This window comes from Arvicanthis niloticus, chromosome 5, assembly GCF_011762505.2.
Source record: "Arvicanthis niloticus isolate mArvNil1 chromosome 5, mArvNil1.pat.X, whole genome shotgun sequence".
NCBI classification, from domain to species: Eukaryota; Metazoa; Chordata; class Mammalia; order Rodentia; family Muridae; genus Arvicanthis; species Arvicanthis niloticus.
In genome coordinates this window covers 103,298,819-103,308,334 of record NC_047662.1, presented here as the reverse complement: position 1 = coordinate 103,308,334, position 9,516 = coordinate 103,298,819, and the positions used below count along the sequence as shown (strand labels likewise).

At 45.8% G+C, this 9,516-nt stretch overlaps 1 protein-coding gene across 2 annotated transcripts in view; it reads left to right on the top strand.

Annotated features, from left to right (window-relative positions):
* The first annotated feature begins 1,178 nt into the window (after positions 1-1,178).
* Positions 1,179-9,516, top strand: part of Aco1 (aconitase 1) — a 55,056-nt gene continuing 46,718 nt past the window's right edge. For both annotated transcript variants that reach the window (XM_076935172.1, XM_034503026.2), the window contains exon 1: positions 1,179-1,342. The gene's annotated coding sequence lies outside the window, so the exon portion shown is untranslated. The remainder of the gene's footprint in view (positions 1,343-9,516) is intronic.

The window sequence follows — 9,516 nt, the reverse complement described above, 5'->3', positions numbered from 1 at the left end:
ACGAAGAAATCTAAAGCAAAACAATAACTGGAAGTGAAGTGAAGGGCAAGTTGGAAGAGGTGGGGACACTGGTGGAGGGAAATGACTGATTATGCTGCGTACTGAGGTACTCAGAAAATGACGCCTGTACTTACCGCCAAGCATTTAAAATAAAGGTGGAGAAAGATTACCGTACAGGCTGGTTTTGTGGGTCAACTTGACACAAATTAGTCATCAGAGAGGAAGGAGCCTCGGTTGAGAAAATGCCACCATGAGATCCAGCTGTAAGGCATTTTCTCAATTGGTGATCAATGGGGGAGGGCCCAGCCCAAGGAGAGCAAGCGGTGCCATCCCTAGGCTGGTAGTCCTGGGTTCTATAAGAAAGCCGGCTGAGCAAGGCATTAAACAGTACCCCCATGGTCTCTGCATCAGCTCCTGCTTCCAGGTTCCAGCCCTGCTTGTGTTCCTGTCCTGACTTCCTCCAATGAATTCGAAGTGTAAGCCAAATAAACCCTTTTCTCCTCAGCTTGCTTTTTGGTCATGGCGTTTCATCGCAGCAACTGAAATCCTAACTAATTCCTTTCTTCTTCTGGCTTCCTGCACTAGTAAAGCAGTTACACGTCACACTCTGCCCCTCCTGGGCGACAGTCAGCCTTCCCCATGCTCCTGAGGAGGAAAAGCCTAGAAATGGGCTCTACACTTCCTGGGACTGAGCCACCAGAAAAGCTGGAAGCAGCCCCGGGGCCAGTTTCTCCCGCCTATGGGTGGGGCCACGAAAATCAATGGCCTTCAGCATCAGGCCTTCGGGCCTGGGCGGTACACAGAGGAGTGGAGCGCGTCCTAGGTCCCTCCCCGCCCCGCCCGTGGCCAAGATTTTCTGGATCTGGGGGTGGGACGGTGCCCACCTCCTCAACATAAGGCCCTTAGGTTGTTCAGGTAGGGATGTGGGATTCGTCCCTCGGTATGGCCTGCCTTCAGGCTCAGGAAAGAAGAGGTGTTCCCAAGCTCTGCCCCTTGGCCGCAACCTCAAGTCAGATCTGGGCCTTGGGGCGGAATAGGCCCTAGACTCCTCCCGTCTCCCAAGATCGGAAGGTTCCGAAGGGAGGGCGTACCCCGAACAGACTGCCAGCTTCAGCCTTAGCCTGCAGCTTCAGAAGGGAGGAGGTGCCCAGGCTCCGCCCCTCGGGGGGCGTAGTGAGGCCCAGACCCCGCCCCTCTCCTGCAGCAGCTGGTTCCGGCCTCCTCTCCCACCGGTCCCGCCTCGCGGCCGGAGCGTCTGAGGACCACTCAGTGGGAGGAGCACGGAATCGGCCTGGGTCCTTGGTAGCACCCGCTGTGTGCTCGTGGAGCCCCACTGTGAGCGGTGAGTACCACGCGGCCCCGGGGCGTCTGTGCAGGCCTTTCCCACGATGTAGACCCGGGGACACGGGGCGAGCTGGGGAGTGGCCGTGGAGCTGGCTTCTGGGGTGACCTCTCTGCCTGTTCCCCAGCCTGCGTCGCTTTAGACTGGGAGTGGCTCTACTGGGCGCCCCGGGAGTTCTCGCCTTGGTGTGAGGGCCGCACGGCTCGGGTGTCCGTCTACCAGGCCTGGCCCACAGGATAGAAAGGAGCGATTGTGCCCGGCAGATTGGAGTCCCCAACACCGGGCCAAGGCAGGTGGGGTGAGATTGAGAGACTCCCTCAGTGGAAGGGTTGGGCATAGAGTCCAAGGTGATTGATTAAGAAACCCAAGGACAACGGGACTGTACTACTTGGCCAGACCGGAGCACTAGAACCCCACATCTCCCTGCAGCACGCATGACAGCTTCCAAGCAGAAGTTGCCGAACTTTTGGATTTAGGACGGGCTGCGCGCCTAAGGAACCTTTGTTATATGGATTTTACCTATTGATTTTTGCCGCGTATAAATACAGCATATAGACACTTAATATACTTAATAATTCAGAATAGACCAATAATAGTTAATATAACATTTTTAAAAAATCTTGTATTTTCAAAAACAGTTATTGCTTAACCTTTCTGCAAATCTCTGCTTAGAAGACACTCAGCCCGTTGCAGTATGCCGTGTCATGTAGCTTCCTAAGACTTTTAAGTATATTGGTGAAAATGTAACATTGTATTGTTTAGAGGTGGTTTTGACCGCCCTAAAAACCCGCACCTGTGTTTCTCTGCAGCATACTTCAGAACCACTGAAGTGGCCAATGCTTAGGAGGCATAGTTCACTGGGTTTACCACTTTGTTTATGGTTATTCCACCCGGCACGGTGGAGCGAGTTAACCTCTGATACCTCTGAGCACTCTGGACCTCACTTTAGAACTGAGTGCGAGATCCCCACAGTTTGTGGTGACCCTGGGCTTCTGCAAACTCAGTGTGCATGTGTTCACGTGTACCTTGGTTGTTTTTATGTAAACATCCATTTCCATGTAAGCATCGGGTTGCTGCGTCGATGTAGCAAACCAAACCTGTGGTTTCCGGGAGGTGTGTATGAACAGACCATGCCAAATGTGTAGGGGTTGCTGTAAGATTACCAAGTAGTTGAGAGGTCATCTTTAAAATATCAGGTAGCATGTTTTTGCCTCCTTTCCCCTATGTTCAGCTCTGTTTGTGGTTTCTAGCCTTGGATTTGTTGAAATACTTGTCCTAGTCTCTAAATTCTGCCACCTCCACATTTCTGGTGAGCACTGTCTGTGGCCCTTTTTCGGCCAATAGAAAGCAATTGCCCAGTGTTGTCAGCGTGTGATAGATGGAATCCTGCATTAGATTTTTTTCCCTTTGTTTCATGCTACCTATACAAATTTGAGATAGAAGTTATATACATATTATCAAAAATATATATCTAAGAGCAAACCAATTTCTTTATTCTCTACCCAAAGAGGCTATGGTGTTCTGATTGAGCAGCTTAGACACATTAGGTCACGCATTAGAAATGATCTGTACACGTGCTCTTGCTCCCACAGTTGGGGGAAAAGGGGACTGGCATCGAAACTCTGAGCACTTGTGTTCTGGTGTAAGACTTCACCTTGATGCTGGAGCCTCCCTTTTATCTCATCCCCAACTCTTCTGGACCTTGGGAAATTCATGATTTTAAAAGACGAAGGGCCTGTCTGGAATTCACAGTCAAGAGCATAGGTAACTACTGTTCAGTTGAGATCATTTCCTGTCTCTACGTGTACGTGAAACACGGTCACGTAAGAAAGCAATACCTGCTAGTAAAGTGTGCATCGAAAGCACATGCGAAGGAAACCAGAGGCCTACATGTGAAGATGACAATTAAAATAAATGGTATTTATTCCCATGTGCCTGGCAAACGACATCGTCTTGTTTCCTCCATTCTTCTGTCTTTTAGGAGGAAACACTTCTTCATGAGGTAGCTAGAGTCTGGCTAGATAGGAAAATCCCTTCCAGCCTGTGTCTGCTCTTGGCCTTGTGGAGGTTACTGGATCTCACAGAACCTTAGTGTCTCTGACTTTAGGCTGTTGTTAGTAGGTGTCCCAAGCACCCATGGTTTCCTGAGAGAGATTTATACTAGTATTTCTGCTTGTTTCTTCTCAACTCTGGGTACAGCGGTGTTATATTTCTGTAGCTTGAAATAGGCCATAATGAGAATATTTACACCATGGAAATCATCCAGCACTCCACGTATGTACGAGCTTCTTCTACCCGGGAACAAATTGCTAAGCATTTACCAGCACACTGCTGCTGTTGTTGGAGCCAAGGTACATTTAATTGGTTTCTTTTCTCTTTCCTTCTTCTTTTTTTTTTTTTTGCGGGGGGGGGGGGGTAGGGGAGCAAAACCAGACCCCTTGGCCTGAATAAAGATACTAGGTATGGAGTATTTTATTCAAGTCTTCCAAATTTTTGATAGATGGGGTGGGGGAGGCTGTATTTAAAATATACTAATATTGATCAACATTCTTGTGTGTGTGTGTGTGTGTGTGTGTGTGTGTGTGTGTGTGTGAAAAACCAGACAGCAAAAACCACAACGATGCAGTTCTTATGCTGCTACTGTATGAAACAAGCCATGGCAATATATAAGTAAAAGAACGTATCTGTGTTCAAATACAACGTTATTTACAGAACAGGTACTGGGCCATAGTTTATAAACCCTTATGCTAGAATATAAAGAGGAACCCTGTTTCAAAAATATCTTCTGTGTAGAAAAGGAGATTCTTCAGGAATTCTGGGCGGGCCTGGAATCTTCAAGATGGATGTGTGTGTGTGGAAGTTGAAGCTACAGAGGACTTAGAAGCAATCATAGAGGAATGCAAAGTAGGTTGTTCACAGAAGGACTCCATGGCATGCACAGTGAGTGGGAATCCTTATTCCCAGCTCTCTGGAGCCATCTCACATTTACACTGGGATAGATGGACCCACCTTCTAATACAGTGTAAACTTTAATTGTAGGCGCGGAACCAGCAGCATCTAACAGCTATCCTAACTTCAGGAGCAGGGACATTGTGTATAATACATATGTATAATACATGTGTGTAATATTTATTGTATCTGTTATATATACATGTTTTACACATACTGTAGGTATGTGCATATTTATTACCTGTTTACAAATGTAATTTGTATTCCTGTGTGATCTCACACCCAGGAATTTAAAGTAGCCTTAGAAATGGAAAATCAACACTAAACTATTAACAGTTGCTGTTTTTGAGAAGGAGAGAAGGTGAAACCAAGTCAGGAGCCTTCTCCGTCCTAGTGTCTGTAATCTAAGAGCGTCATCTGTCCTGTCAGATTCATGTGTTGTTTTGCAACTTAAAGCAAAAAAGTAAATCCGAACAGCCTATGCCTTTAAAGGGAGATGGGGTGATTTTTTTGTAAGAATGCTCCTATATCACACCCCCTAAATAAGGTAAGTGTCTCAGTGTTCCATTGCTGTGAAGAGACATCATGACCGTGGCAACTCTTAGAAAAGAAAGCATTTAATTGGGGCTGGCTTAGTTTCGGAGGTTTAGTCCCTTGTCATAACCAGGGACTCGGTTGCATGAAGGCAGACGTGCTTGATCTACATCCAGATCCTCAGGCAGTAAAAGGAGGAGATGCTCAAAGCCCACCTCAGGGACGCACCTCCTCCAACAAGGCAATGCCTCCCAACCCTTCTCAAGTAGTGTGACTCCCTAATGACCAGGCATCCAAGTGTATGAGACCATGGGGGCATTCTTGTTCAAACCACCACGGCAAGTGACATTGTCATGTCACATTTCGGAACGAGTATATGTAATACTAGTATATTATTAACTCACAATATTCAGAGCAAACCCTCTCAAGTCAAAACATTTTAGTATATATTCCTACTGCTTGACTTAAATTCTTACCAGTGGTTAAAAGTGCTAAAAGCAAAATGTTTGTTGATGGGCCCTTGTACAAACCATTGCACGGGTGATACAAAGATCTGGTAGGTAGTTTTTAAGATAAAAAGTCTAAACTGAGTATTTTCCTGTGATTTCTGTTTTTGAGGAAAGAGTGTATGCTCATGGTTTTGTGTGTGTGTGTGTGTGTGTGTGTGTATGTGTGTGTGTGTTCATTTGGATAAAGAAACTGGGTTTATCACATTAATGAGTGGATTTCTTGTGACGGGGTTAATGTGGGTTTTGGATTTTCCTCAACCTTGCTTCTTAGAGCTTTGCAGCAAAAGTATATTCTAAATTTGCTTGTGATAAAAGCTAATCTCTGCAGTTGCAGTTGTTTTACAAGTAATTCATGGAGGAAACAGTTGCTCCATTCTTACCGGAGTTACCAACAGGCTGCCTGGCAGCAGAGCCTTTCAGGTCTTTTTCCCAATGAAGAGAAGAGAAGAGAAGAGAAGAGAGGAGAGGAGGGGAGGGGAGGGGAGGGGAGGGGAGGGGAGGGGAGGGGAGGGGAGGGGAGGGGAGGGGAGGGGAGGGGAGGGGAGGGGAGGGGAGGAGAGGAGAGGAGAGGAACAAGGCATGGGGAACTGAAAACAGGTGCACTGACCACTGCAGTCATGCTGTGCTGTGCTGACTTCCCCCTGGAGTCAGCTGTGACCCTTTGTCCACTTGATTGGGAGCTTAGAAGGTTCCTTATAGGCGTAGTGCCATCAGCTGACCATCTTCCTGGACCCTTTGGGTGCCTCCCTCCCCCTTTGGGTGCTTCCCCACCCCACCTCCCTCCCCTGTCTATCTCTGGCTTTCTGTCTCTCTCTTGCTTGCTCACTTGATGTCTCATTTTGAACTATTTTAATAAGAAATCTGGGGCACACAGGTACATGGAGAAGAGAGTGATCTGGCTTCTACAGTCTGAACATTCCCTAGTGACCAGTCCCTAGTGACCAGTCTCATTTCATCTGTATCCTTCTTCCTCCCTCCTCACCTTCTCCCCATGCCAGGAGTTGTCATCTTCATGTTTAGCTACTTAAATTAACAACAAGAACAAACACCTTTCTTTGTGGCGCTTTTCTTGTTTGTCTGTCTTTCAGTTGCCTCGTGTGAGCCAGGTGGAGCCTCTGTGAGCCTTGAACCCCTTCCAGCCTTTTCTCTTCCCTCTTCCTAAAGCCTTCCTCTGACCCCAGTTGTGACTAGTTTTATCTTCCTTCTGGGCCTTATTGTACTGTAATTAAATGTGTGCTTATGTCAGTCTTTTCTGTTAGGTTGTAATCTTTGTCTTAAAGGTGTGTCTTTTTATCTTCTTTTCTCCTGTGGCACCTAGTAATTACTACAAAGAAGATCCTCAAGAAATGCCAAGCTGATAAGACTCACTGGAGGGGGGCTGGATAGATGGCTCATCAGTTTAAGAGCACTAGCTGATCTTCCAAAGGACCTGGGTTCTGGTCTCAGCACCCACATGATAGCTCACAACCATCTGTAACTCCAGTTTCAGGGAATCCAATGCCACCTTGTGGCCTCTCCACCTGTACCAGGCACCCAGACATTGCACATGCATACATGCAGGCAAAACCACTCATGCATTAACTAAAAATATACTAAAAAGAATCAATGAAGGAATAAAACGAGTGTGAAAGATACATTTTCAGACATTACCTATGGCTGAGTGAATTTTCTCTCATTTGCATAGATTTTTGAAAGTCTTAAAAAGTTGTGTTGGACCAGTTATTTGCTTTGCTTGGTTTTGTTTTTGTTTTGTTTTGTTTTTGTTTTTTGGTTTTTTTGTTTTTGTTTTTGTTTTTTTAAATAACATCTGTATCTGGAGCCTTTAGATCCGTCTAATCTTACAATGCCTCTTCCCATTCCAGGAAAAATACTTAAAAATCCATATCTTATTGGGTCCCTTTTTTTGAATGAGAGTGTTTCTTGGTTCTTTTTAATAAATGTGTTTTAAAGTGTAGATTTAAATCTTTAGGAAGAGAATGGGCTTCTTTTCTAGCCTGCCAGACTTCATGCAGTAATTTGGTAACAATCTCATCAGTTACTGTAACTCATGTCGTAGAGCTCTCAGAAGGTACATTGCTTAATGTGTTAACTCATTCAGTTATCCCAGTACTCCTTGTAATGTGGGCAGAGATGTAAAGACAGGTACTGTGACTTTAAATCTGCAAAGAAACAAAGTGATGTTTCTTTAAGCTTCTTTAAGAAGATAGAAGAAATTCTTGTCTACTGCCCTAACAGGCAGTCAAACTAAAGTGCAGATTAGAAACCAAAGAATTGGGAATTAAATGTTACAAACTTGCAAGGACATGAAACCACATTGCTAAGCACTGTGTGTCAGAGCAACTCAGCACTGGTTCTTACCACTGGATTCTTTATTAACTACGTTATGACACCCAGCTCCCTGAGCCAGCAGTTTCTTAGACTTTGCTGTTAAGAGTTTCCCCCAGGCACTCTGTGATAGAATTACAGAACAGGCTACAGGTTGCATGGTTCATGAAGATGCACCATTCTAAGTTGGCCTCCTACATAATTCACTACTTTGCATCTTTGGTTGAGAAGAAGAGCAGCCAATAGACTTGGTCAAGAACTGCCAAGAACCTGCCATGCGTGAGAGCTGTACCAGGGAGATGTAAGGAAGCTCTGGGTTCCATTCTCCAGCCTCGGGACTCAGGATGTTGTTTCCTACATTAGCAAAGATAAGGAATCAGTAGCCTTCATGCTGCTGTTGCCTTTACTATTCACACCAGCCCATCCTTTCAAAGTTGCCCAAAATTAAGGACATTTTAGGGCGCTTGAGGCTGTCGGGTCCTCACATAGATGCCTTAGATTTGAAGAATATTTGTGAGCATATTTTTTTCAAACACTATTTAGTTCGGGTATTCGTATGTGAAATGTGGGTGCAAAAGTTGTCTGTGGCAAGGGAGGCCTGAGATTAACTCCTAGCTAGGTTACTACCCAGAGGCCTCAGCTGGTGACCTAACCCTTCTGTCTTGTCACCTATAAAATAAGGTAGTGGCACCTTGTGGATGAGTTGCTTAAAGATTTTATAGCGCTTTGAGGTGCCTGGCACTGCATTGACAACCCACATATCCGTGAGCAGTAGCTGCTTCTTGTGTATAATGCAGTTACTGTGCTTCCCAGTTTTGCTCCCGACCCCACCCACCTCTGGGCCTCAGCAAATGCATGAGTGGATCCCATCAGTTCCCTCTCTCATGTCAGGAGACATTGTAGTATAGTGGTGTTATCTCCAAACATATTAAGTCACGTTATCCTAAGACACATGTGGCCCACAAGCTGCAGGTTTGATATTCCTTCCTTGGACAGTCCAAAGAGGCACAGATACTAAGACTTAATGTCACTCTATTACTTGACACATCTCTGACCTAGTGAAGTTGGAATCACGTGCGTAAGCCATGCCATTCACTGAACTGGAACTAGAGTGTTATTGCCTAAGAGTTGGAGGGACTGCATTGTGCATTGCAGTCCCTATCTCAGCACGTCTGCCTATGGCTTCAGAGTATCCGACTGCCTGGCTGTGATAATGCCCTGCTGTGGGGCAGGAATATGCTGGGCAGAGAGAGGAGCCTCAGGTCCTGCAGGCTTTTGCTGTTCTTGTGGGAAATCATTGAGACCGATTTGTATACGTGAGCTTCTAGGAACTTGATTAGCATGGTCATTTTCTCTGAGTCTTAACAGTTCTGAGACCATGACTAGACCACCTTGGACCTCCAAAACCTGGCGAATGCCAAGGTAAAAGTGGCCCTGGGAGGTCCCTGGAGGCTACACATACAGCCTTTTGTGGTGACGTCCTTTCTCAGTCCTAAAATTTAAGTCAAAAGTTCATCCCCACATAAATTCAGGGGCTTGAGGAAATCATTCAGGTTTCTTTAAAAAAAAAAAAAAGAGTCTCAGCTGCTCCTGCTATATAACACTGCCCTCTGCTCTTCCTCCAGTCTTATATGCAAGCTGGGAATGATGGCACACATGCCTCAAATTCTAGCATTTGGGAAACTAAGGCAAGAGGATTGAGAGTAAAAGGCCAGACTAGGCTATGCCTGAAGACCCAGCCTCAGAACAACAACACACACACACACTCACACACACACTCTCTCTCTCTCTCTCTGTCTGTCTCTCTCTCTCTCTCTCTCTCTCTCTCTCTCTCTCTCTCTCTCTCACACACACACA